The sequence below is a fragment of the Physeter macrocephalus genome, chromosome 16 (genome assembly GCF_002837175.3).
Source record: "Physeter macrocephalus isolate SW-GA chromosome 16, ASM283717v5, whole genome shotgun sequence".
In the NCBI taxonomy this organism is placed as follows: Eukaryota; Metazoa; Chordata; class Mammalia; order Artiodactyla; family Physeteridae; genus Physeter; species Physeter macrocephalus.
In genome coordinates this window covers 84,881,395-84,908,446 of record NC_041229.1, presented here as the reverse complement: position 1 = coordinate 84,908,446, position 27,052 = coordinate 84,881,395, and the positions used below count along the sequence as shown (strand labels likewise).

The window sequence follows — 27,052 nt, the reverse complement described above, 5'->3', positions numbered from 1 at the left end:
CCCGTTGCGGAGCACAGGCTCCGGACGCGCAGGCTCAGCGGCCATGGCTCACGGGCCCAGCCGCTCCGCGGCATGTGGGATCCTCCCAGACCGGGGCACGAACCCGGTTCCCCTGCATCGGCAGGCGGGCGCGCAACCACTGCGCCACCAGGGAAGCCCAGTGTTTTAGTTTTGATGCTGATCTATCAACAAGTGCAACTGATAGTGAATATAAATATGACTGTTCCCCTTGCCAAGGGCCTGGTGCAGTGGAAAGAGTGTGGCTTCGGCATCCAGCCGACCTGGGCCCTAATCCAGGCTCTGATACCTTCTAGCCTTATGGCCTTGAGCAAATTATTTAGCCTCATCCATGCAATGCAGCTATTTTTAAAAAATTATTTTCTATTAAAAAAAAATTTTTTTGGCCGTGCCACATGGCTTGCGGGATCTTAGTTACTTGACCAAGGATTGAACCCCCGGCAGTGAAATGGTGGAGTCCTAACCACTGGACCTCCAGGGAATTCCTGAAATGCAGCTATTAATAGTAGCAATCATGACTCTTGTAAATAAATAATGGCAGTTTCTAGAAAGAAGAGTAATATGTCAGCATCTTTGTATTTAGTTCTGCCTCTTATCACCTACTCCAAAATTAGCCAGTGTGGGGTATTTTCCTGAGAGCCCTCCAAAACAAGGAAAAGATAGTCATTTTCCTATTGAAATTTAGGATAATGTCTCCCCACAGAGAGTGTGTAGTAGGAAGTACAACTGGATAGGTAGGGTGGGATGGATTATGAAGAAGCTTGAAAGTCAGGCAGAGTTATTAAGGCTTGAGGAGAAAAGCAATAGGAGGCCACTGGTAGGTCTTGAGCAGGGGAGTGTCAAGATAAAAGTGATGGAACATGGAGAGGTTGGGGGAGATGGGCATGGAAGGGAAAAATCAGATATGAGATGTTTAAAAACACCGTTTTGTCTTCTTATACTAAATGTAACACGTGCATTGCCTCAAGTCAGGAAGTATACAAAATCAAAAGAAGAAAATAATTATCAAAAGTCCTTCACCCTGAGATACTCATTGCTTATGTTTTGTCATATTTTTTTCTGAGTCCCTCCACATTCATTACCCCAATAGACATCTGGGGAGAATTTTGAAATAAAGATGATATAAACCTTATGTGTCACTCTTCTGGGAAGCCTTCTTGGATTTCCATGCAGGATTCATTCTCTGTGCTTATAATATTTTGTACATATGTAGCAGGAGCCCAAAATAATTTTAAACCAAATGAAATTAATGTCAGTTGTTCTAGGAGTGCTGCAGAATTCTTCTTTAAAAGAGGATTGCTCTTTTATTTGTAAGCGAAACAACTTACAATGTGCCTTTTGAGTTATGCAAAGGGAAAAGCAAATCCTGCTTTGGGATAAAGCAGTTCAGGGTGAGGTGCTAAATTGCTTTACATAACAATGTAAAAGACAGGCTGTGAACAGGGAGTGTTTCTGTAGAAATTATTATTTAAACAGGGCTTTTACTTGGGGGGACAAGGGAGAGATTTTGGGGTGCTTGACTTGGGTGGGGCCTGAGAACAGGCCATCAAGGACTTCTCTCTTGAGGTTTATGAGCTGACTCCTGCAATCCAAAAGTAGGCTGAGGGCTGAGCAGAGAGATGCCCTGTAACTGACTTCCTGGAAAGGGGCGTCATTAATGAACTCTAGGTTCTAGCAATGCTTTCATAAACACTAGAGTATTTATCAGCTGTGCTTTGCAGAATTAAAGGAAGCAACTATAACAGCTAGAAGTGATGTAGACTTATGGGAACATAGCATCCTGAAGAAATGACTAAGACACAAAACACATGGATAAAATCCTTATTATGTCAGGTACGTACTATTCTGAGACCTCTACAGATGTTAATTCCTTTAATCCCAGCAACGACCAACCTTATAGATGAGGAAACAGAGGCACAGAGAAGTTAAAGATATCTAGGAAGTAGTGGAGACTCAAGTCTGTGCTCTTAACCACTGAACTCTAGTCTCTTGGAAAGGGATCATGCATGCCATCTGCAGACACACAGGATGGTGGTTCAGGCAGCATCCATTGAGACTAGGAGGGAAAGAGAACATACAAAAGCTGGAGAACTTAGGAACTTCCATCAGAGCATTTGCCAGATATTTTCATCCATGTACCTCTCCCACCCACCAGACTGATTTCTTCATGGACTGGAATGTATTGTATTTTCTCTGTATCCACAGTGCCAAGCACAGTGCCCAGCACATAAGCACACAGCAACCGCTCAGAAATATTTACCCAAAAGAGCACATGGGACACATCAATGATGACTCCAAAGTGTTGAGTCTGGTTTGCTGAGAGAAGGATGTTGCTACTGAGAGAGAGCTAAGTCTTTAGTTGGAAGATCCTTACAGCCTAATAAGCATACTGTTATTTTGAACAATTTATATATTTTTCAGCTTTTCTTCCTAGAAAAGTCTGCATTAGGAAATGGGCTGAATTTTGCTTGCAATTTTCTCTCCAATGCCAAGGTACAATAGGGCAGGAACCAATCTGAGATTTATAATCTAGTATATTATCAAGATATTTAAGAACAGGTAATAAGAGCAATCTATGAACTTGGTAGGATTTATAGCATGTTTAAGTCTTGTGTCTAGCCCTAATATATAACAAAACACAGTGGGACATTCAAGTAAAATTCATGTAGAATGCAAGGTGCATGGAATAGCTAGCTAGTGCCCCAATGCCTGAACTTGAAACTTCTGTTCCTTACTAACAAGTCCACGGGGAATTTTGGACTACTAATGCACTGCATCTAAAGACATTTCACTGTGTTTAGCTTAAAATAAAATGCCCTGAATAATCTGTGTTTAGTAGTGTTGATATTATTGTTGTTGTTAGGTTTAAGCCAAGAGCAAAAGCAAAATTTTACCTCAAAACCAAAAGACAAATATGAAAAAATTCAAATATAGACAGAAATGGAGAGAATAGTATAATCAGTTCTTATGTACCTATCATCCACTTTCAACAGTAATTTGTGGCCAATCTTGTTTCATCCATTGGTCCTTACTCCATTCCAGATTAATTTGAAGCAAATTCCAAACACCCAAACACCATATCATTGTAGCTCTAAATGATAAAAACTCCTTTCTTAAACTTACCACACCTACAAAATTAACCATACTTCTTTAACATCATCAAATATCTAGTCAGAGTTCAAGTCTCCCTGATTGTCTTATTGTTAGATTTTTGTAGTTTGCTTGAATAAGGATACAGCTAGATTCTATACCTGTGATTGATTGTAATGTCCACTGAGTCTCTGTTAATTTATAGGTTCCGCCTTCATCTCTTTTTTTTTTTTTTGTAATTTTGGTTCTGAAGAGTACCTCACAGGTGGATTTTACAAATTGCACCTAAACAAGTATTTGTTTTTAGCATGTTCCTTTCTCCTTCGTATTTCCTGTGAATTGGTTATTAGCTCTAGAGTTTTGATTAGATTCATTTCAGCAAGATGTTTTATAAGTAGTGGTTGAGAGGTGTGTACTTCTATCAACAGGCATCTATACCTGGTTATTTTAATTTTTATGACATTAGTAACCACGGATCATCATTGCCTAGATCCATTAATTCATTAGGAGTTGCACAATTCTCTGATTCATTAGGGGTTACCTTGATTTTTCTAATTCTAGAATTCCCTAAATGTTTATCAGCTGAAATAATTCTATAAAGAGAAAATTGCTCTCATGAACTACTTGATTTCCCTAGGATATAGTTCATATGAAAAAAGCAGGACAAATGCATGATTCTTTCCCTTTATTTACCAGATTTTAAAATAATAAATTGATTCCCCAGCATCCTCCAAAGATGTTGAGGAATCAGTTCAAACTCATGGACTTATATATATTTGATATATTTCAATCCATTATGATTATTGGCCAGTGGGATCTTTTGCAAGATGTCTCTTGACCTTCTAACTTTCACAGAGAGATGTTTCAGGCTCATATTGTAGATTTCCTACCCTAGACCTGGAATCAGCTATTTATCCAGTCATTTAGAGGGAAATGGTACTAAGAAACCACAATCTGAAGACTAGGGGGACTAGGACTTGTTTGAATTAAAAAAAAATTCTAGATCCAAATATCAAAACCTGTCAATATTTAAAGCACCATTCATTTAGAGGGGCTCTCAAGATTCCTGAAGATTTTTTTTCCCATAGAGAGTTACTACTTAGATAAAGCACTGTGTTCTTGGAACATCCAAGTTTAAAATCTAGAAGGAAATAATAATACAATATAATTACTTCACACTTGGCACCTATGGTAGGCTGAATGTGTGTTACCCCCATCCCGCCTCCAAAGAGGTTACCTGATATGACAAAAGAAACTTCATAGATTCTGTGATTAAATTAAAGATGTTGAGATGGGGAAATTACCCTGAATTATCCAAGTGGGTCCTAAATGTAATCCCAAGTGTCCTTGTAAGAGGGAAGCAGAGTGAGATTTGACTACAGAAGAGGAGGAGGAAGTGATGTGTCCACAAGCCAGGTAATGCCAGCAGCCACCAGAAGCTGGAAGAGGCAGATAATAGATTCTCCTATGGAGCCTCCAGAAAGAACTGGCCCTGCCGACACTGATTTTAGCCCCAGAAAACTTATTTTGGACTTTCGTCTTCCAGAATTGTAAGAGAATAAATGTCTGTGTTTTAAGCCATTAAATTTGTGGTAATTTATTAAAGCAACAGCAGAAAACTAATATAAAGACTTACTCTAAAATGAGAGATAGGAAGGAGGGCAATATATTTTGGAGATTTTCTGCTTTTCCGCTCTCATCTGTACCTTGGGCCTCGGCGTCCAGTCCAGAGACGGCTCCCCCTCCCAGCTCCCTTCCAGGGACAGGGCGATGCTGTCGCTCAAGAACCCCGGGGTCGGCTGTCTGGTCTGCACCCAGTAGGTGTCTCTGTGGACCTCTTGGAGGTCCGGTCCACCCCATTTGTCCCCGGACCTGTTCTGCCCGGCTGGAGGAGTCGCATTGTCTTCCGGGCCTCGTCCCCTGCTTTGTTCTCCCTCACGTCTTTGACCTGCTGCTCCGACCAAGCACTGAATGCTTTGGTACTCCCCTTCCCCTCTTCTCAGGAGCGAGCTGATAAACTCATTCACTCTCAGGTGTAAGTGTCTAATAATTATACCTTAAAAATGAGAAGAAAAAAAAAAGCAGAAAAGTTGTGCCTTAGGGGTCCTCTGGGATCTGTTGAGAGGCTTGTATTTAGATCAAAGAAAGTGAAAGGACTAGTTAACAGCGTAGTTATTAAACTTCACTTTCCACATCTGTTTTAGCATCTTGAACTTAGGCTCAAGCAGCAATGGAGGTGATTGGCAGGAGGCCTGATTGCAGGTAGCCACCCCAGGTTTTAAGGAATGTGTGTAACTCACAGGAGCAGTTAGGTGCTGATGTGCTGGGTTAGATGGGACCGGCAGCAGGATGGGAGGTGGCACAGCAAAGGCGCTCAGAGCCACGGTTCTTGGTTAGCAAGTAACAAAAGAGCTTTTCATCAACCATCAGCCGTGGCATAATTCGAAACATATTTTTGTGAGGAAAGAAGAGGTCATGGGATTGTGCCGTAGTAGGAACTAGGGAGCTGCAAACAATCGCTTCTTTAATAGGAGTTCAGAGGCTGGTGCTGCGACCTTACGGTCTGTGTGGTTTACACGAGAAAGTGGGAATCAGCCCCCTGACCGAATGCTTCGTAAACTCTTTCCTCTGACTTATGGTTTCTAAGACAGACACAGTACATATTGGCTGCATTTTGCTTCATGCTTCAAAAGTTTAAATAAATAATCCTTCACTTCCAATTCACCAGCTATCAGGGAAAACGATATTGTTTTTACTCATCCTGCGAGGGGAGGCACTTCTGAAGTGCCCACGCTTTCAAGCAGAAAGAGAGCATTTCTGTCAATGAAGCGTGTAGTGAGTTCCCAAGTCACCAGCCGAACTTTTTATCACAAAGGAAAGATGAATGCCCCCATCTAAATCTCAGAGGCCTGCTATTTTTCCTATATATGGTCAGCGGTTTCCATAGACTCAAGTATGAGAAAGGCTTTTGATAATGATGTTTTCTTCTCTTGGCTAAATGAAAGTTTTTGATATTTAGGTGAAAAAGTCAGAGTACTTTGTTGGATGGGTTGTGAAATTCACGAGGGAGCAGCAAATTCACACTGGTGACGAGCAGGCTCACGGGGCCACGGCAAGGTTACTGTACTTAGGAAGAAGAGAAATGAATGTTGCTTTAAAATTCTGCAAAGTCCCTTTCATAAAAGTGTATCAATCCCCATTAAAAAACACAACTTGATAATTTTGACTTCCTTTGGCAAAATAACCGTGAGAGTTCACTATGAGTTGGACATCAAAGAACCAATATATTTAATGAGTAGTTTTCAACGCTAAAGGCTCACTAGCTAGTATGTTTCACTATTACTATGCCCATGATAAGAAAAAAAGAATCTCGATTCTAATGGACACGCCTCTCAAGCTTTAACATAGAGAATGTGCCCAAGACCCGTCTTATGAATAGGTAGACTAGTGATGTAAAGTCTTGTGGTCTAGAATATGCCTCATGGTGCCTAGAATGTTGTCATTAAAAATCCACTGCTTTCAGTAAAAAAGCCTTTTCTAGACTCTCTTCTCTGCAAATGCAAAGGACGCTATGTTAAGTCACACATTGTAAGATTACTTTTCTCTGGGAAAACAGGGAGGATGTTAGGAAGCCTTGGGAAATAGGGGTAAAGTGAAGTTGAAAAGTGGGGAAAGGGTGTTGGAAGGGGAGATGTAGGCTGAAAGGACAAGCTGCCTCCTCTTCACAATCTTTCATAGGATGCCCTGAATCTTTCCGTTATCTCAGGGGATGCAAACTGAAATGTCTGTGGGACATCTTAGCTCAGATATCTATGGGGCATCTTAAGTTACAAGGTAAGTTAGGTAAGTAGTGAAGACAATGGGAAACTGGATAGCAGGTCTTGTCTAAAGAGGTCAGCATCTTCTTAGCTGCAGTCCGTTGTTGGCCATGCCCATTGTCAGGTGCAAGTATGGGCTCAGTCTTGCTAGACCTTCTGATTTTTCCAAAAATCTGGAAATCCAAACTTCTATATGCAATCCCCTGATTTTGAAATATAATCAACTACTTGCCCTGTTTTTAAAACACAGCGCAGACTAAGCAAATTGTGTCTGTAAGCTGAATCGAGCCTTGGGTCACCATTTCACATCTTTCACATTAGCTTAAGAACAAATTTTGCATTTTCAAGAACGTGTTGGTTATTTATAAGAAAAGGCTGGGGTTCCCTTATATCTTCTATAGATAATGTCCCAGGTAAGAATGAAGAAGGAAAATAATCACTTAAAAAGGAAATCTTAAATGACACTTAAAAAAAAAGTTCTTTTGGCCTTTAATCTCACAGACTACTTATTTCCAAAGTTGCACCTTCAGACAGGTTGTTTCATACAATTGTAATAGAGTTGACTATTTTGCCACATTCTTCAGGAGGATCCCCCAGCCTCCTAAATGAGTTTTTAAAAATCATCATGCATTATGGTTCACCTTTTGTGCTGTGAAATTCTATGGGTTTTGGCAAATGTATAGCATCAATTATCCACCATTACTATATCATACAGAATAGTTTCACTACCCTAAAAAAATTGCCCTGTGCTTCACTGTTCAAATGATTTTTGGTCTAGTCACCATGAGTCTGACATAAGAAACAGTATGGAGCTCAAGCTAAAACTATACTATTTTAAATGCTAAAATTTTCTTTTTAGTTGCCATAAGGTATTGGTAGGGTTTAGTTGACTAACTTGCTATTTAAGCAGAAAGTGATTTAATATAGGATTCTAGGTTGGATCTCTAGAATTACTCCAGAAACACCACGAAAGAACTGACCTGTCAGGAGAGCTGCTACCTTTGCCACATTTGGGAGGGTGGGAATCAGGAGGACTCTTTTGGCTTCAATAAGACAGGTTTGGAGCTGCCTTCTAGAGATCAGGAAGTCCTGCAACTGCCCTTGCTTTTTACAAATTTAAAAGCTGTCCTTGCTAACTTGATGCAGAAAATCCCAAGATCTTAATAACTGTGATTGCCAACAGCTTCAGCCAAGGTAGTAGAAAACTAGCCCCCTCCTCACTTCTGCCTTCCAACTCTCACGCAGTGCATCCGGTGGACAGAACCAAGTTTGCATCCAGAAACCTAGTGTAGTAGGCTGAATGGTGGCTTCCCCAAAGATATGTCTACCCAGAACCTGAGGATATTACATTAGTTGGAAAAAAGGTCATTGCAGAAATAATTATGTCTTGGGATAAGACCATCCTGGACTATCTGGGTGGGCACTAAATCCAATGACAAATATCCTTGTAAGAGACAGGAGAAGACACAGAAAGAAGAGAAGGCCATGTGAAGATAAAGGCAGAGACGAAAGTGGAGTGATGCAGCCACAAACCAAGGAATGCCTGGAGCCATCAAAAGCTGGAAGAGGGATTCTGTCCCAGAGCCTCCAGAGAGAGCACAGCCCTGCCAAAACCTTGATTTTGGAATTCTGGCTTCCAGAAGATATACTTCCGTTGTTTTAAGCCATCCAATTTGTAGTAATATGTTAACGGCAACCATAGGAAATAATATATCTAGCTTCAAGTGACTCTAGGAAGTGTCCTTCACTTCAGTTTTCCAGCCTGCCATATAAGAACACTACTAGAAGAAGGCTGGATGGATGCTGAGTGCTAATCTACCATGTTTACCACTAGGAAACAGAAATTGCGTGGATCATGCTGCTTCTGAGCATGTCTGCTCGGTGATAGGTAAATTCAAACCATCTTGTTTGCATTTGTAAATCCATGGAAATCCAGCCCTCATATATATGCCCTTAATGCATTCACACCAACCAAACACACATAAAGTACAATGCCAATAGCATTGTCCTTCCTTTTCCTTTAAAAATGTTGCCTGTGTAAAGAATCTTGGGCCAAGTATAAATTGGATGAATTTATCTTGATTTATGAAGTATCAGGAGGTATCTTCTTTTGTAAAAAAAATCTTGGGTATTATTTATTTCCATTGCTGTATGCACAGCGGCCTTTGATGGCACATGACAAACAATATGCCTTGCCAACTACAAATTGGCACTTGCATCTACCTCTACAAGGGTTAAATTATGAGCTGCTGTAGCTGCTGACTTTCAACACCCCCTGAAAGGAGTTCAGGGTGGAGATTGAGAATGAGGCACTCTGTGATCTGGGAAAAACTGGCAGAACACGTCTTCAGGTAGTTAGAGACTTGGAGGAGAAGATTTTGTGAGCCCAATTCTTTCATCTCCTCATATTTAGAAAAGCACTAAAATCCTTCATGGTGAAGTCTGCTCCTCGTGAGTAGCAGAAACCTTCTGCAAAAAATATGTGCTTGATTTCATGTACTCCCCCTTCACCAAAATCACATCTATATTAACCTTTCCCTGTAACCTCTTTGGAGCAGTTTCTCAGAGCTATCCGAAATGCTGTCCCCCAGGCTATAGTCCTCATTTTGCCCCAGATAAAACTTAACTCACAACTCTCACGTTGTACATTTTTCTTCAGTCGACAGCCTCCTGGAGTTAAGTGTGAGGCATAAAATACCATACCATGGTATATTTTACATATACATTCTATTTAAGACATGCAAGAATATGTCATGTTTCTGGCATCATAAGAGGTTGGTTAAATGGGGTCTTACAGAATAAAAGAATTATTTCTCAGGTTGTCCCAGGAAAATTGAATCTAAGTAAGCCATTACATAACAAATTATTATCTTATATGACAATTACTAGTGTTGAAGGTAAGATTCTTCCTTTGTGAATTCTGCCACCTCTTTGCTGGGAGATTGGACTGGTTGGTCCCTGTTAGATTCTGTGCAGGTGGAATTTCTCATTTGAAACTAGGGGGGAGACCAGAACCAGGAGAGAGAGCAGAGTTTAGAATCTTGTGAAAATCCAAAGTTCGAAAAGCGGGAAGGGGAACGTGATGGGTCTTCAAACAGAAGGGGGAGTAGCATATACTGAAATAAGGTGTGGAGGCTTCTGGTGTTTGTGTCTTCCTTTCAGGAAGAGCTAGGGCTTGTGGTGAGTTAGGCAACTTAAAGGGCCAGAGTAGAAGGGACCCCTGGGACAATGAACACTCCAGGGTAATAATAAGCATTCAGTAAACATAGTCAGAAACTCACTGAAGTGATCCACATTTTCTCAGCCATATGGATAGTATACATATAATAATAATCGATTTAGCATTAAAGATGCACAGTTCGGCCTCAAACTATAAATTAATGAAATTCGGAACCCTTATATGTTTAACAAGAGCACAGAGTAGATAGCAGCTTTATGATGTGATGTGTTGGAATGATGGTTGGATGAATGGATGGGAAACTTCTGTCTCCCAAAACATTCTTCCCATTTACCATTCTACCATTACAAATTCCTTCCTAGGGCCAAGGTATCACCAAACAACCTCTTTTCATATGTAAATAAACCACGCTGAGTAATAACATATTAGTTTCACTAACAAAGGCCATTTCTATAGAGCTGTGCCATTTTCAAAACATCATCTTGTAAATATTCCGTATCACTTTTCTAACATTTATGGGGAGAGATCAGGGAGGAAATAGGAGCTTTGATGGAGAGCTAGGGGAGGACTAATTTGGGAGCAGAGGCCATGGTCAGAGGTGACGGCTAGAGTGGAGAGACGCATCAGAGGGCCCCAGGCATCGCGAGGGCACTCGGGGCCAGCAGGGGCCTGGGAAGGCCAGGAGAGGGAGCGCTGCCAAGGAGAGCTGTGCTCCGGGGGACTTCACTACGTCAGCGTCTTTACCCCCAGCTCAGAACGAGGAGCTTGCTGACATTCTCTTTGCTGCTCCGCTATATGACTTCGATCTACTCTCTCTCAGTGAGCTTAGCAGCCCCGTGGCCCAGCTATTTCCAGAGGCAAAACCACCATATATTGATCTCCAGTGGCAAAAATCTGAGACCCTTTATTTGTTGTGGAAGAATATGGTGGGGAGCTATTGAATGATAGCTACAACCCTGGGATTTAGGGACTTCATTCAAGAACTTTCCTTCACCTGTATATGCTTGGATATTTTGTGTGTATTATCTCAGTACTTTAGCACCACTGTCGTACTCTCTAAATTCTAGTTACTGGCAGGCATTTTGGGGGCCTTTTTTTCAGTAGTCAAATAAAAAACTCTATTTTTTAACATAATGTGAGCCTTAATAATGGATAAAACCATTAAAGTGGAGAAAAGACAAAAAAAGAAAACTGTAATAACCATGAGCAGCAATTTTCAGTTTGGTGGGGTTTTTTTTGGTGCTGGGGCTTCAAATGAAATTCAAAGTAAACGTTACTTTGGATAGTTGATCAAATGGAGTGTGTGAGTTTACATATTGATTTGGTAGCGATTATAGTCTTGTTAGGGCCAGGGCTGAAGGGGTTGGGTCACATTCTTTCCATGACATTTTAATGAGCGGTTTAGGGAGTGTGGCTGGTGTGGTGATAGTAAGTGGGGACAAGTGGCAAAGATTAACTCACTGTTCATTTGCCCAAGTGCAGAATTTAATACCTCACTGTGGCTGGTACTGTCAACACAGTGGTAGAAAATATAAATTAGATCGTGCTCTATGATATCTTGTATGCAATAACTTCACCTGTTAAAGTATTTTTGAAGGGTTCTGATCGTTAATAATAATCCTTTCCCAATTTCTTCTGTAAGGATCATGTATCATTAACAGTATATTTATATTTTTGTTGAGCTATAATGCACATACCATAAAATTCATCCTTTTAAAACGTGCAGTTCAGTGGGGGTTTTTTCCAAAGGGTTGTGCAATCATTATCCATATAAAATTCCAGAACGCTTTCATCAACCCCAAAAGAAACCCCATCCCCATTAGCAGTCAGTCCCCAAGTGTTTTTATATTTAATTGACCTACAAATAAAAGGATAGAAGAGGTTGTTCAAGGATACATCACCCATGAGAATCAGGTACTTAAGATGGACCCTTCAGACGTGTGAGGATACCACTTTCTCTGAGGAGCCAGCTTGTGACCTGCTCTCGATTTTTTTGATTCTTGCCAATTTTTTTTTTAACTGCATGCAAATCTCAGCTGCTCCCGGAGCAGAGAAGAACAGTTTGGACAGTGAACAGTTAAAAGTGTCAGATAATGAGCGGTGTACAAAGTTTTATATATTATTTTACATCATTCCCTTTCAAAAAAATCTTCCCTGGATTTTGATTTATTTTACTGGTTAATAATAATAAAACTTTAATAAGCTACTTACAAAGCCGTGGACAGGAGTTTGGAAATTGTAAGTAAAGGATCTAAAACAACATCTGGCCCAAAGCCACTAAACAAACAACAACTACTGTTACTAACGATGACTTGTGCCATGTAATATTTAATTCATAGATATCAAAGGACTTTGTAAACCACTCATTTTCTATTTTTCAGGGGAACTGTGTAAAATCCTAACATGAAAAAAACCTCACAATATGCTAACAGTATATCGTTATTAGTGAGAGCTACAATCTATTGTCATGTAGTTGACAGTGGATACAACATTTGCATGCCTTACAAAGCAGGTGGCACTAGAATACAATACCAGTAGTGAGTAATCTAAAAATAAGTAACTGAATTATTGCCAAATTATGTAAGAAAATTTTAGACAATTGATTCTGTACTTCTCAATATACTGTGAATAAGGAGATACAGCTTTTACTTAAAATACATCCTTCCATACACACACCAAGAAAAAAAGATAACATCTGTTTGAGTTTGCATTCCCTATGGTAGCCAGTAGTTAAATACTGATCTCTACCATTTCTAGAAGTATTTCATGGATTTGAGGGTGTAGCAGTTTTTGAAGATGGCCCCAAATTCTTTGACACTTCTCCCTTCAAGACACGTGGTCTATGTCCCTTCCTTTGAGTATGGGTAGGCTTATGACTACTCTGACCAAAAGAGTACAGAGAAGTGATGTTGTGTGACCCCCAAAACTGGGTCACAAAAGGCCATGCAGATTCTGCCTTGTTCACCGAGACACTGGCTCTTGTAAGAAGTCTGACCCCTCAAGCTGCCATGCTGGAGAAACCTCATGAAGTCATTATGGTTGACAGTCCCAGCTGAGCCTCACCTTGCAGCCATCCCCGTCAAATCACCGGACATATAAGCAAAGCCGTCTTGGATCCTACAGACGAGCCTATCCACCAGCTGAGTATCCCCAAGAGAATTCTGTTGACACCACATGGAACAGCCAAGCCCTTCTCGAAATCCTGATCCACAAAATTATGAGACACAATAAGAAGAGCTGTTGTTCTAAGCCACTATCCAGGTTTCAGGGTAGCTTGTTACACAGCAATAATATCTGCATCATCAGCTACACTGTTGATCCCTTGGATTGATTCTACTGGCTAAACCGATATTCCCTCCCTCCCTCACAGCTCTAAATGTACTCCAAAGAGCAGCCTTCCCAGAAAGAGACAACTCTTTCAGTTCTAGCTTGCTCTTCCCCCCCTTGCCCTACCCCATTCTCCATCGTTTTGTTTCTGTTTACTTTGCTCTTGTTGAAGGCCTTTGAATTTATGTCTGACCTTGGTTGTTTTGGTCTCTGAATAGTTCAAACAATATGCTCTAAGGCTTATAGTATGCAAATGCATTTAGAAATTTTACAAAAAGTTAATTTCTTGAAGGATTTAAAAAATCTTTCCACTTATATTTGTCCAATATAGCATAAATGTTCTTGAAATCTTTTCTTTCATTAAATTGGATATTCATCTACAAAGTAAAGTGGATAACTGAGGTCATCACTCTTGATCTCTACTCTTGAAAAATACAGAAAACAGAAAGAGAAAACTGGGATATCAGTTTTCCATGTTTCTCAATTACTATATCTCTTACTCATAAGAGAAAAGAAGGAAAAATCCATGAAACCCAGCCCACAACAATAGATTCTAAGCTAGACAATTCTTTTTTAAGCTTGGAGAAAATTTCAGTTTATATCTTGGCTGAAAGTTTAAGAATTATCCATCTCTAGCCTTATATAGTCTGAATGATACAGGAATGAGTTGGTATTGGAGAAAGAATTCTCCTGGATTAGTGGCTAAAGCTTCAGGATATCTTGGGAACATACATGATGAATCCACATTTCCTCCCATCCTTCCTTGAGAACACAACTAGGCTTTGAGTAAATTTGTGTACATCTTATCAGAGACGTAGCTGAGTATCTTTTTTCTTTTAACAGTACAGCTGTGAGTTTCTGGATGATGGTTGAAGAATGAAAGCAAAATTTATGTAAGTACAGGAGCTACCCAACTGAATGTGTGTGTGGGAGAGGGGTCAAGGTTATTGGAAGAAAAAAGAGAAGGACAGAAAGAGCTAGTGTGAAAATGAATAAAATAATTTTCTCTTGACCCAAGGCAAAGATTATGTTCAACATCATGGTTGCTTCTAATCAGCTAATGTTTGGTTTATTTTTATTCTCCTGGTTGCATTTCTTGAAGAAGGGCAATATATGTGGCTGTCAAAATTTTAAAAAATTTTCTGATAAGGATTTTGGGTCATTTCATAGAGTCTTCAGTGACCCCATAGGAACCTCACTGAAACTCCTAGCATATGGCATTTAAACTTGGAAGAGACCTTTGATATCATCTAGTCCTTGCTACTCAGTGTGGTCCAAGGGTCAGTAGCACTGGTATCAGCTGGGGGCTTGTAGCATTGGTATCACCTGGGGGCTTGTTAGAGATGCAGAATTTCTAGCATCACAGGAGAACCACTAAGTCAAAGTTACATTTTAAACAGGACACCCAAGTGATTTACATGTATCTACATAAAAGCATGAGAGGCTTGGATGTAGTCCATCTCCTACCCTAGGTAGGAAGCAAATAGAACGAATGTCAGTATATCCTGAGATGGTGAAATTATCATTATGATGACAGGTAAAGAGAGTTTAAAGTTCCATTGTCAAGTAGGAAAACAACATTATAAACCAAAACCAATCAGCCAGACAAAACCCACAACCAAATGGTGGGAAATCAAAGAAGATGAATGTAGAAACTTTAATGGGAAGAATTCAGAGTAGCATCAAGATAACATCAAAACCAACAAACAGCTGGAGGTGGGGGTCAAGATACAGAACAGATTGGGAACCACTGGTCCAAGGGAGCAGAGTGACCTGGGCATGATTCTACACATTTAGTAAACAGGGGACAATTCTCTGATGATTTTCAAACAATCCTGGCTCTCTGGATTTGTTTGTGGAAATTCCTAACCAGGAAGTCTACAAGAGAAGTCTTTAATAGTACTGAAGTATTTGTTTGTTTGTTTGTTTGTTTTAGCACAATTTTGTTTGAAGCAAGTAAACCGTGTTTTGGGACTGTTGTAGCAGGTGTTTTTCTTAATCTTTCTCTTTTTTTTTTTAAAAAAAGGAGAACTGCTGAGTTCAGAGGAAATGAGCGCTCTTTTATTTAAATTTCCTGAGATTAGAGGAAGAACATATTGCCAAACAATGCCTCTTCACTTCAAAACCTCTCCCCATAAATTATTTGAAGATATCTTATTAAAAGTCTGTAAAATTTCCTATTAAGAATGGTTGATTGCAGTCCAGATCATCATAGCTTTGGTGCTTTCCCTGAAATACCACAGCTGTCGGGAAGAAATATATTTTGAGACAAAAGGTTTTGTTTCCCCAGCAATAAATTATTTTAGTGATATCTCAAGATAGATAAAACTTTCACTTATGTTTGAGTGAAGGAAGATCCTACTGATAACTTGTTAAAAAATCTATAAAAAGAATATGAGAATGTAGATGTAGATAGCAAATTAAAATCAGACTTCCTTTAAGTTTAGCAAAGCAATTATTTGTAAAGCCAGTGAAGATTATTATTATGGATAATGAAATGATTTACTGGAATACGTGGAATGACATTCAATATGGCCACATCTCTGCACAACCTCAAGTTGGTATTTTCAACTTTAACCTTGGAGCCATTAAGGAAAAAAAAAACTTACCTCTAGTAATATTTTATGTAAATTGCTAAACAAAAACCCTGCCTATGGTGATGTGGATCCTGAATGAAGTAGGAAATGCCTTGTTTGTAGCGCTGATGTAATAATCCATTGATTTCATTGTAGATGAGCTCTTTAGAACAAAGTTGCTCTCCCTAATACTTTTGGGTCACCCTCCATCCCCTGCTTCCTCCTATCCCTAAACAAGGAGGATCTTCCCTGCTATAGTCATAAGAAAATGTATTTTGTCCAAGACATTCATTTTCAGAGTTGCAAATATCCTTTTATCCACTGGAAGTAATGATGTACATTGAGCAAGTTGCTAAAGACTTCTAATTTTATTTATTTCCCATGAACCTTTTCAGGGAACACTGGGCTCATAAAACATTTTGTAGGCCAGCAGAACTTTTTGTTTTGTTATGTTTTGTTTTCAACTCTGGTGTAAAGCCAGTGAGAAAAATTTGTTACATCTTCACCATTTCCAGAGTGATGTTAATTAAGAAAGAGCCAGTCCATTTTTCATCTAGTCCCTGAAAGCAATTCTGCTGACTTCTGGCAAATGCAGATCTTTAATATTTAAGTGATGGATATTAACAGTGGATAGAGTTGGCGGGTTTGAGACTTCACATAGCTCAGTAATGATACAACTCACCAACTCTGATGATAACAGCAAACTGGTACAAAATGCTACTAAACACTCATAAAACAATAATAACTTTAAATGTGTGATAAAATAATCCTAATGTCCATTCATTTATTTTTCATTTAGAGATGATGAGTAAATTGTGTTAACATACATTGTTTTGAAATTAAAATCTGAGGGTCCTTTGTAATTTTTTAACATTAAAAAAATACATATCTCAAACATACATACTTGCCGTCTCGTAGGGTACCTGAAATTAAAATAAAAATGATACAACTCCCTGGGGACTAGAGTGACTATTATTAGCAGTTTTATATTTGAACGGCCTCATTTTGCCTCGAATAAAGAATCTGCGCACAGTAAGTACATGCTGCCTTCTGCAGCCTGCAGTTGTTAAGAGAACATTAATCATTTTAACAAGGTCACGAGCAACAAAGGCCAATGAGGGTTCAAAGTTTACAGGTCCAGGCATTTATCAGGTAGAAATAAGCTACATTTCAATATTTTGTAAAATACCCTTTTATGAAAAAGCTATCAGTCATCGTATAACCTGGCAAAACTCTGGTTATTCCAGTGAACAAAATGAATGATGACGATGAATCAAGAACCCCTTTATGAGTTTACATTTTTGCAGGACCACCATGGCTTGAACACACATTTTCGGTTTCTATAAGGATGTGATTATGATGTGGGAATGGCTTCCTCCCTCCGGCAAAAGCAAGAGATATATCAAAATTGCCTCTGCTTATGATAGGCAAGACTAGGATCAATTGGTTAAGGAAATCACAGAGCTGGTATCACCACATACCATGCAAATTATCATTTTCCACTGACTTTTGTAATACTTTAGATTATTTTTATGAGAGATGTATAAAACAGAATGCTTTGGTTTGTATTCTACCATTTGATGGTGTTTTAAAAGTGAAGCTTGGGGGGCTTCCCTGGTGGCGCAGTGGCTGAGAATCCGCCTGCCGATGCAGGGGACACGGGTTCGTGCCCCGGTCCGGGAAGATCCCACATGCCGCGGAGCCTGTGCGTCCGGAGCCTGTGCTCCGCAACGGGAGAGGCCACAACAGTGAGAGGCCAGTGTACCGCAAAACAAAAAAAAAAAAAATGAAGCTAGGTGCGTTGCGTTTCTGATCTAAGTTTTAGATTGGATATTTTCCCCATTTGTTGTTGATTTCACATACGCCTTTTCTCATTCATTTGAAATCTTGACTTTAGGGACTTCAAATCTTTCAATTTCAGAGAAGAAACAAATGTTCCTTTTCCCAATGTGTGTGACCTTGCATTTAATCAGAGAACAGCCCTTTAGTATCTGAGTTTATTTTTTTAGCAGCTTCATTGAGATATAATTCACATGCCATACAATTCACCCATTTAAGGTGTGCAGTTCCATGGTTTTTAGTATATTCACAGAGTTGTGTAACCCTCACTGCAATCAGTTTTACAACAGTTCACCACTGCAAAAGGAAACTGTACTCACTAGGAGTCAATCCCTATTTTCTCCCAAACACCCCCAGCCCTAGGCAACCACTATTCTACTTTTTGTTGCTATAAATTTGACTATTCTGGATGTTTCATATAAATGGAATCATATAATATGTAGCAGTTTGTGACTGGCTTCTTTCACTCAGCATAACGTCTTCAAGGTTCATTCATGTTGTAGCATGTATTCGTACTTCATTCCTTTTCATGGTCAAATAATATTCCATTTTATGGATATACTACATTTTGTCTATTCATTCATCAGTTGACAGAAATTTGGGTTACTTCCACTTTTTGGCTATGGTGAATAATGCTGCTGTTAACATTTGTGTGCAAAGTTTTGTATGGACATGTGTTTTAATTTCTCTTAGGTATATTCCAGGAATGGAATTTCTGGGTCATGTGGTAACTCTATGTTTAACATTTTGTGGAACTGCCAAACTGTTTTCCAAAATGGTTGCATCATTTTTGCATTCCTACAAGCAATGTATGTGAGTTCCAATATCGCCACATACTTTCTAAAACTTGTTATTACAGTCTTTTTGATTTTAGCCTGAGTTTAACTTGTACCATTGTTACAGTGCCGGAATTAGACACTGAAAAAGTATTACATTAAAAAAGTATTTACTTAGTAGAAAAAATATTTAATTAAATAATAAGACTAAAAAAGTGTTTAACAGATATATAGCATTTAAATTTAGATAGTACTTTTAACTTTAAGAGAATTGTCATACCTTTCAGTATAACGTAAAGGATTAATACCCCACTTCTAGAGTTATGTAACTACACTCCCATCCTCATGAATCCCACCAGAACTCTGAAGTTTTCTGTAGTAGTCATAGGTAAGAGGCTACAGGATGGGCCAGATAATATGATTGGTAAATGGAAAACATTATAAAGTTCTTCATACATGATATCACCCAGGCTGAGTCAATACGGTGTCAACATTTGTCAAAAATATAAGGTAAATTATTTTTAAAAATTAACTATAAGATGCTTAGATTCTAAGAAAGCATAATTTTCTTTGACTACACAATATTCCTTCATTGAAATGGATCATAATTCATTTAAACATTTCCTAATTTGGGGACGTGTAGGCAGTTTCTAAACTTCACTAATATAAATAACGTCACAATGGATAATATAGCAATTTCTCCCATGCCAAATAAAGAGTTGATAGACTGAATTTCCTATTGCTGGCTTTGGCTTCATGGAGATCCAGTCTGAGATTATCTTGAGATTGTGTGAAGTTGATGCAAAGCAGACCGAACTTCATTTAGCAGGGGGCTCATCTGAAAGACCCTACGAGCCCACTAAACAGGGGCATTCCAGGAACTCAATTTATCTGTCTTAAAAGGTTAAGCTCTCGTGTTGACCTTGCCAAGATTTAGACCTGTGCTCCCAAGACGGCTACGTGTTCTGAGACTGCTCTTGGCCCTGAGTAGCCATTCCCTTCAGTTATACCAGTGCAATTTCTTTATCCCCAAGACTGGAAGCCAAGGACTCTATGACCTAACAGAAATTTCTCTTCCCATTTGAGACTATGCAGTATAGATTTCTCTCTTTTTCCAAAGAAGTAGATTTTACTATGGTGGAAAGACTTTGAAAAAAAAATCACATGTGATACAGCAGAAAGAGTATGTTATACTTCAACATATAAGTCAAATACAAGAAGCAAAATAAAGTGGAATGAGTATAGGATTAGAAGTAAGGAAAGCTTGAGTCAAGTCCTCATCCTGTCTCTTACTAGCTGTGTGACTTCAGATGAATCACTAAACTTCTCTGAGCATCGGCTTCTTTTTGACAAAATCTACGAGTTTGATTAGATGATTGCTACAGACCTTTCTTACCTCCAAAGCTCTATGCTTTCCAAAACAAAAATGTTATTAGACTAACAAGCACATAGAATTTTCTGAAGAGTGAATGATGCTGCTGGTGGTGTATGTGAGCCAATTCAAATCTGTATGTTTGTTGTGGATATTACACCATATTATCTATTTAGTTCTTTACAGTTTATAAAATAGTTACATACATTTTGTGATTTGATCATTCCTCAGCTCTTTTTACTTGGAGAAACTAAGCAAGGTGCCTAAAGTCATACATCTACTCAAGGACAGAGCCCAGGGCTCCAACCCATGTCTTCTGTATCTAAAGTCCATGTTCTTTCCCCCCACATCAACTATTTTATAGTTCGGACACATTGAGAAACCATTACAGATGAATTTTAAGACCAGATTCTTATGTGCATGGGAGGCGAACACTGGCTGTATATAGAATGTTCCATTGGTGGGCAAAGCTGATACCCTCTCTTAATCCAATAACTCTGATTACCCCCTTCTGTCCCTCAGTCTCATCATGGCCAAGTCCTTAAACACCATTTTTTCACTTCCCATTCACTCCTTGGGCACTGCAGTCTGACTTCTGCTCCCAAAACTTCTCTTCGGTAAGGCGGTCTGTGGTAGACCCAGCTCAGGGGTAGGGGGAGGGGGGCTCCCGGCTGACAGTAGTGCCCCCTTCTCTAACTCAGCCCAAATACGTGGGAACAGGCCCACACTGGCCATTCTGCACGAGGTTATCATACCCCACGACAATGGCTGATCATTTAAGAGTAGATATCTGGGACATCCCTGGTGGCATAGAGGTTACGAATCCACCTGCCAGTACAGGGGGTCACAGGTTCAGTCCCTGGTCCATGAAGATCCCACATGCCACGGAGCAACTGAGCCTGTGCCCCACAACTACTGAGCCTGCATACCACACCTACTGAAGCCCACGTGCCTAGAGCCCGTGTTCCGCAACAAGAGAAGCCACTGCTGTGAGAAGCCCACGTACCACAACGAAGAGTAGCCCCCGCTCGCCGCAACTAGAGAAAGCCCATGAGTAGCAACAAAGACCCAACGCGGCCAAAAATAAAAAAATAAAAATAAATTTAAAAATTAAAAAAAAATAAAGAGTAGATACCTGACCTGAGCTGGGCCAATCTCCCAGAACTTTGAAACTTGAATAGAAATCCAGAGACCGGGAGTGATTGGAGCTGAGCTGGTGAATGGCAGCTCACTGGAGGCAGAGGCCACCAGGTGCTCCAGCACAAGTTCCTGCAGCTGCCTTGATTCAACTCTTCCTCTGACTTTTTACATGACTACTTTTCTTGCTTAAACTGCTTTCTGAGGCTTCCCACCCAGAGACTCTTAACCAGCCCATTCATCAGTAATCCTTTTTCTCTTTAAATTCAGTGGACACTTTTGTCAGTTCCCTTTCTTGAAACTCACCATTGGTCTTCATGATACCCTCTCCCCATTCTCTTCCCCCTTCTTGGATGACACCTTCTTGGTGTCTTCAGGGGGTCCTTCTTGGTGTTTTCAGGGGGTCCTCTCTACCTGCTCTACCTGTTAGGCTCCATCCTTAGATTCTGCTGCTCTGCTTATTCTAACTTTTCTCCTGGGTGATCTGACTACTCCCATGGCTTCAGCTGCCCTCATGGGGCTCCACTCCAGCTGTCCTAAAACATTTTTCCCTTAAATATGTCATCTTCTCTCTCTAGTCTCCCAGCCTTGGCTCATGCCCTACAGGGGTTGCCACCAGCCCGCAGTCCATTTCCTCTGGATATCTCTTCTGCATCCTTTTGGATTCAACATGGACATTATATCTCACAGCAGGGATCTTCCAATGCTTTTGCTTTCATAGGTACCAAATTCATTTAAAAAACCGTGCACACCCTTGCACAATTTATGTTGACCATCAGAAAGTGTTATCATAAGTTTAGACAGTTGCAAATGAGGTAATTTCTGGTTTACTGGAAACATTGACATTTTAAAATAAAACTGGACTTTAAATACTTTAAATACTTCAGTGATTTGATGCCTTTCATCACCCTTTTAAAGAGTGGATGGGGCTTCCCTGGTGGCGCAGTGGTTGAGAGTTCGCCTGCTGATGCAGGGGACATGGGTTCGTGCCCCGGTCCGGGAAGATCCCACATGCCGTCGAGCGGCTGGGCCCTTGAGCCATGGCCGCTGAGCCTGCGCGTCCGGAGCCTGTGCTACGCAACGGGAGAGGCCACAGCGGTGAGAGGCCCGCGTACCGCAAAAAAAAAACCAACCAAACAAAAAAACACCTCTTTTGTTGATACTTTTTTTTTTTGCTAAAGTTATTTTATATTGCCACATGCTTTAAATATATTTTTATCAAATCCTAGGAGCTTCTGATTATAATCATCCAACTTATGGAAAAGGTCTAAAATACAACCTAGTTGACATAAAGAGTCCTCGCTCTTAAGGTAGCTGCATTTGGTCTTTCTATGTGGAAAGAAATAAATTGTTTTATGGTCTATTTGGCTTCGGGTTATGTGAGCGTGTGTTTTATTTAATGACATCATAACTGACCAAGCTGTTCCGTTAATGTTCACATTTCTCTGGCTTTACAGCATCATGTGTCCTGCTGGCATTTCTGAAGCACAATTATCGTCTGGAAATGGAACAGAAGAATGAATTCATTTAATCTACAGACTCTTTTTAAAGCTACTTTCTTCATAAATGCTTATTATGTGGTTTATTTGATTCAGTAAAGACTGGTTAAAGAAATTAAATTAGATGCAAGAATAGAATTATATTGATCATATGTTGATGGAATTAAGTTATATTGATTCCATGACAACCAGCCTCAAATAATCAGGATAGTTACAATGACTAGGTACTCAATAAATGTTTTGCTGAGTAAATGAATAATGAATGGGAAAAAATACCAAATAAATGTCCACATAGTTTCTTGAAATTTTCCAGTAAACTCTACCTACTTCTGAAATTTCTCCTGTTTCTAATTCTCTTAAAAAGAAAATTAATATCAGCAACTTACATTTATTAAGTTTCTATCAGGTATCAGGCACTGTTCTAAGTGTTTTGCATGTATTAATTTAATTATCACAATGCTATGGGTTTGCTATAAAGATTAAAAGTATATAAAGTTCTTACACAAACATGGAAATCTGTATCTAATATTAAGTTAAGAGATTTAATTGACATCTTTCTAAATTTAATTTAACTGAGAAATGACATTATTCCCCAATCCTCCAATAGTACAAGTTACATATTTCTACAATTGCTACAAAAGCCTCTGATTTTATTTTCTTTAATTTTTAATTTTTATTTATTTATTTTTGGCGGCTTGTGGGACATTAGTTCCCCAACCAGGGATGGAACCCGGGCCCTAGCAGTGAAAGCACTAATTGCTGCCCTGCCAGGGAATTCCCAGAAGCCTCTGATTTATAAATAACCAATTCAAATCCTTCCAGAACCTGTGTTGATAAACCAAAGTCTGTTTGTGTGGCCTTTTGAAGTATTTACTTTTTTTCTAACATAATTAACATTCAACCAGGCACATTTAAACTGTCCAGTTAAATCTACTTTGTCCGAAATAGTTGTTTTATACATCTGACCCTCTGAGTCGTCTCACAATGGCCATAGGTGCCATCGTCCTCAACGGTGCCTGGAGAAAATGTACACATTTGCAAATTATGGAAACTCTGGAGATCGGCTGTTGACTCTTCACAGTTTGCATTTGTTGATATGCATCTTTAAGACCTTGTTTATCTGACATCCTGTATTGATGGACAGCTCTACCCACAGAATATTTATCAAGACCAGGCTATTGGGCTATCACTAACTTCTGAGACATCTCCCAAGGGCGTTTTACAGAGTAGGGGATTTTAGTTTCTCTTCTGAGCTTTTTTGGTTCTATTGGCATTGCCAAAGGGCAGTCCTGCATCCATTCAAGGTGTGAGATAGTATTCTTGAGTGCAAAGCATCAGCGGCATTCCCTTACCTATAAATTAGGGTGACCACTGTGTTGGTTTGCCTTGGACACTCTGAGTTTATGCCGTTTTCCCAGCCTCCCACCTAGCATTTTTACCAGGTGTTTCATTTTCTAATGGCATATTTTTATTAATAGTGGAATGAAAAGTTGGGATGTTTCTGACAGACCTCCACTTCTTAAAAAATTGAAATATAGTTGATGTACAATATTATGTTAGTTTCAGGAACGCTACATAGTAATTTGACATCTGTGTGTACTGTGAAATGATCACCAAGCTAAGTCTAATAACACTCTGTCCCCATACAAAGTTATTATAATATTACTGACCATATTCCTTATGCTGTACATCACATCTCTGTCATTTATTTGTATATAACTGGAGGCTTGCACCTCTAAATCTGGTTCATCTATTTCCCCCCTACCCCTCCTCCATTCTGAAAACCACCTGTTTTTTTCTCTGTGTCTCTGAATCTGTTTTAGTTTTGTTTTCTTTGTTTTAGATTTCACACATAAGTGAGATCATGTGATAACTGTCTTTCTCTTTCTGACTTATTTCACTTAGCATAATACTTTCTATTTTGTTTTTGATGTGGACCATTTTTAAAGTCTTTATTGAATTTGTTACAATATTACCTCTGTTTTATGTTTTTTTTTTGGCCCTGAGGCATGTGGGATCTTAGCTCCCCAACCAGGGATCCAACCCGCACTCCCTGCATTGGAAGGCAAAGTCTTAACAACTGGACCGTCAGGGAAGTCCCGAGCATAATACTTTCTAGATCCATCCATGTTGTCACAAATGGCAAGATTTCATATTTTAGTAATATTCCATTGTATATGTGTATAAGTGTGTGTGTGTGTGTGTGTGTGTGTATATATATATATATATATATATATATATACCTCATCTTCTTTATTGATTCATCTATCAATGGACACTTAGGTTGCTTTCAGATCTTGGTTGTAGTAAATAATGCAGCAATGAACATTGGGGTGCATATATCTTTTTGAATTAGTGTTTTTGTTTTCTTTGGGTAATACCCAGAAGTGAAATTTCTGGATCATATGGCAGTTCTATTTCTAATTTTTGAGGCTCCTCCATACTGTTTTCCACAGTGGCTGCATCAATTTACATTCTCACCAACAGTGCAGGAGGGTTCCCTTTTCTCCACATTCTCACCAACACTTGTTATTTGTTGTGTTTTTGATGGTAGCCATTCTGAAAGGTGTGAGGTAATAGCTCATTGCAGTTTTGATTTGCATTTCCCTGGCGATTAGTGATGTTGAGCATCTTTCTTTGTGTCTGTTGGCCATCTGTATGTCATCTTTGGAAAAATATCTATTCGGTCCTCTGCCCATTTTTTAATTGGATTTTTGATGTGAGTTGTATGAGTTCTTTGCATATTTTGGATATTAACCCATAATCAGATACATCGTTTGCAAATATCTTCCCCCGTTTGGTAGGCTGCGTTTCATTTTGTTGATCATTTCCTTCACTTGCAAAAGCTTTTTAGCTTGATGTAATCTCATTTGTTTATTTTTTGCCTTTTTTTTCCCCTACCTGAGGATCCATATCCAAAAAAATATTGCTAAGATCAATGTCAAGGAGCATACTGTCTGTTTTCTTCTAGGAGGTTTACGGTTTCGGGTCTTACATTCAAGTCTTTAATCCATTTGGAGTTTAATTTTGTACATGGTGTGAGAAAGTAGTCCAGTTTGACTCTTTTGCATGTAGCTGGACATACCTCCACTTTGAACAGCCAGCTTCTGTCATGGTCTCTACGGGATGTGAGACATATGTGTAATGAATAGAATTCTCACTTGAACACATGCATGGTTCAGTGTGGAGTCTCACTCTCCTCTCTTTCCTGGACCTTTTCAAGGTGCAAAGCAATTAACACCTTCTTTCAAGGACAGTGTGTAGAGTTCTTGCCTATAAAAACCAGCATCCTTAGACAGGAGCAGCTAGTGACAGCTATTTCCTTCCATCTCTAGTGATGGTGGGAGAGAGAGTCAACGATGCTGCTCCTGCTGGGCTCTTGGTACACTTGCCAGACCATTAGTAGGCTGGGTCAGAGAGAAATGGGGAGGTTATAGGTTAGGTGTATATGAAACATGTGCAGGAAATTCAGGCAGAGCAGTCCTACCAAAAATGCATGAAGTGGTTTTAGAAGTTTTACCATTTATTGCATGATGAAAATAGCATTTATTTTTTGGTAATGCTTTCTTAAAATGTTGCAATAAACCCTCTCAGCAGCTGTCTTAGACTGGGTTTCTGAGGAATAGACTCTGAAATGGAGGTTTATTCAGGAATGCTCTTGGGAACCCCACCTGTGAGGGAGTGCAGAAAGCAGGCTTGGGTAGAAGGAAAACTGAACTGTGATGCGGATGCATCAGAGGCCTCAGCTGATCCCATGGGAGTCCTGGAGCTGGGCGGCCCTGTCAGGGTTGTCCTGAAATGAGGCCAGGTCTTTATTTTTCACCGACATCTCCCACCCCCCTTACCAGTGACCAATTATAGGTTGGAAACCGCCCCTGGGGCAAGAACATGACATTGGATAAGGCATCATGTTTCAGCCAAGTGCAGTTCCTGGAGCTGGAATCAACTGAGCTGTCGACAGCCAACCTTCCCAGCAACCGGGGAAACCTCACCGCAGTCCTGCAGGGGGAGTCTGGGCAGCACAGCTCGCGATATTCAGTACAGCAGCAATGAGAAGGAAGGCAGGAAGGAAGGGAGGGAGGTTGGTTAGTTTTATAAAAATGACTGAGTTGTCATATTTCAAGAAAGTTCATCACCAAAGGTGTTGAGGTACTCTAACAAGCAAAGATAGTCCCCATCCTACCTCCCCCTACCCCCAGCAAATGCAAGTGTTCCAACTGGATATTCTCATGGAAAAAAATAAACCTCATTCCTTACCTCAGACCATACATAAAAAATTATTTATAATCCCATAATGAAAACATCATAACTTAAATGTCAAAGCTAAGCAGTAAAACTTTTAGAAGAAAATATAGAAGAAACTCTGTGACTTTGGGAAAGTAAAGATTTCTTAGATAGGACACACACACAAAGAACAAATCA

The 27,052-nt window shown here is 39.6% G+C and overlaps 1 long non-coding RNA gene across 1 annotated transcript in view; it reads left to right on the top strand.

Annotated features, from left to right (window-relative positions):
- LOC129391374 (uncharacterized) overlaps window positions 1–24,814 on the top strand; it is a 40,555-nt gene extending 15,741 nt beyond the window's left edge. The window contains exons 2-3 of the long non-coding RNA XR_008615368.1: window positions 14,275–14,324; window positions 22,589–24,814. This is a non-coding gene — a long non-coding RNA (uncharacterized lncRNA). The remainder of the gene's footprint in view (window positions 1–14,274; window positions 14,325–22,588) is intronic.
- Window positions 24,815–27,052: the final 2,238 nt, after the last annotated feature.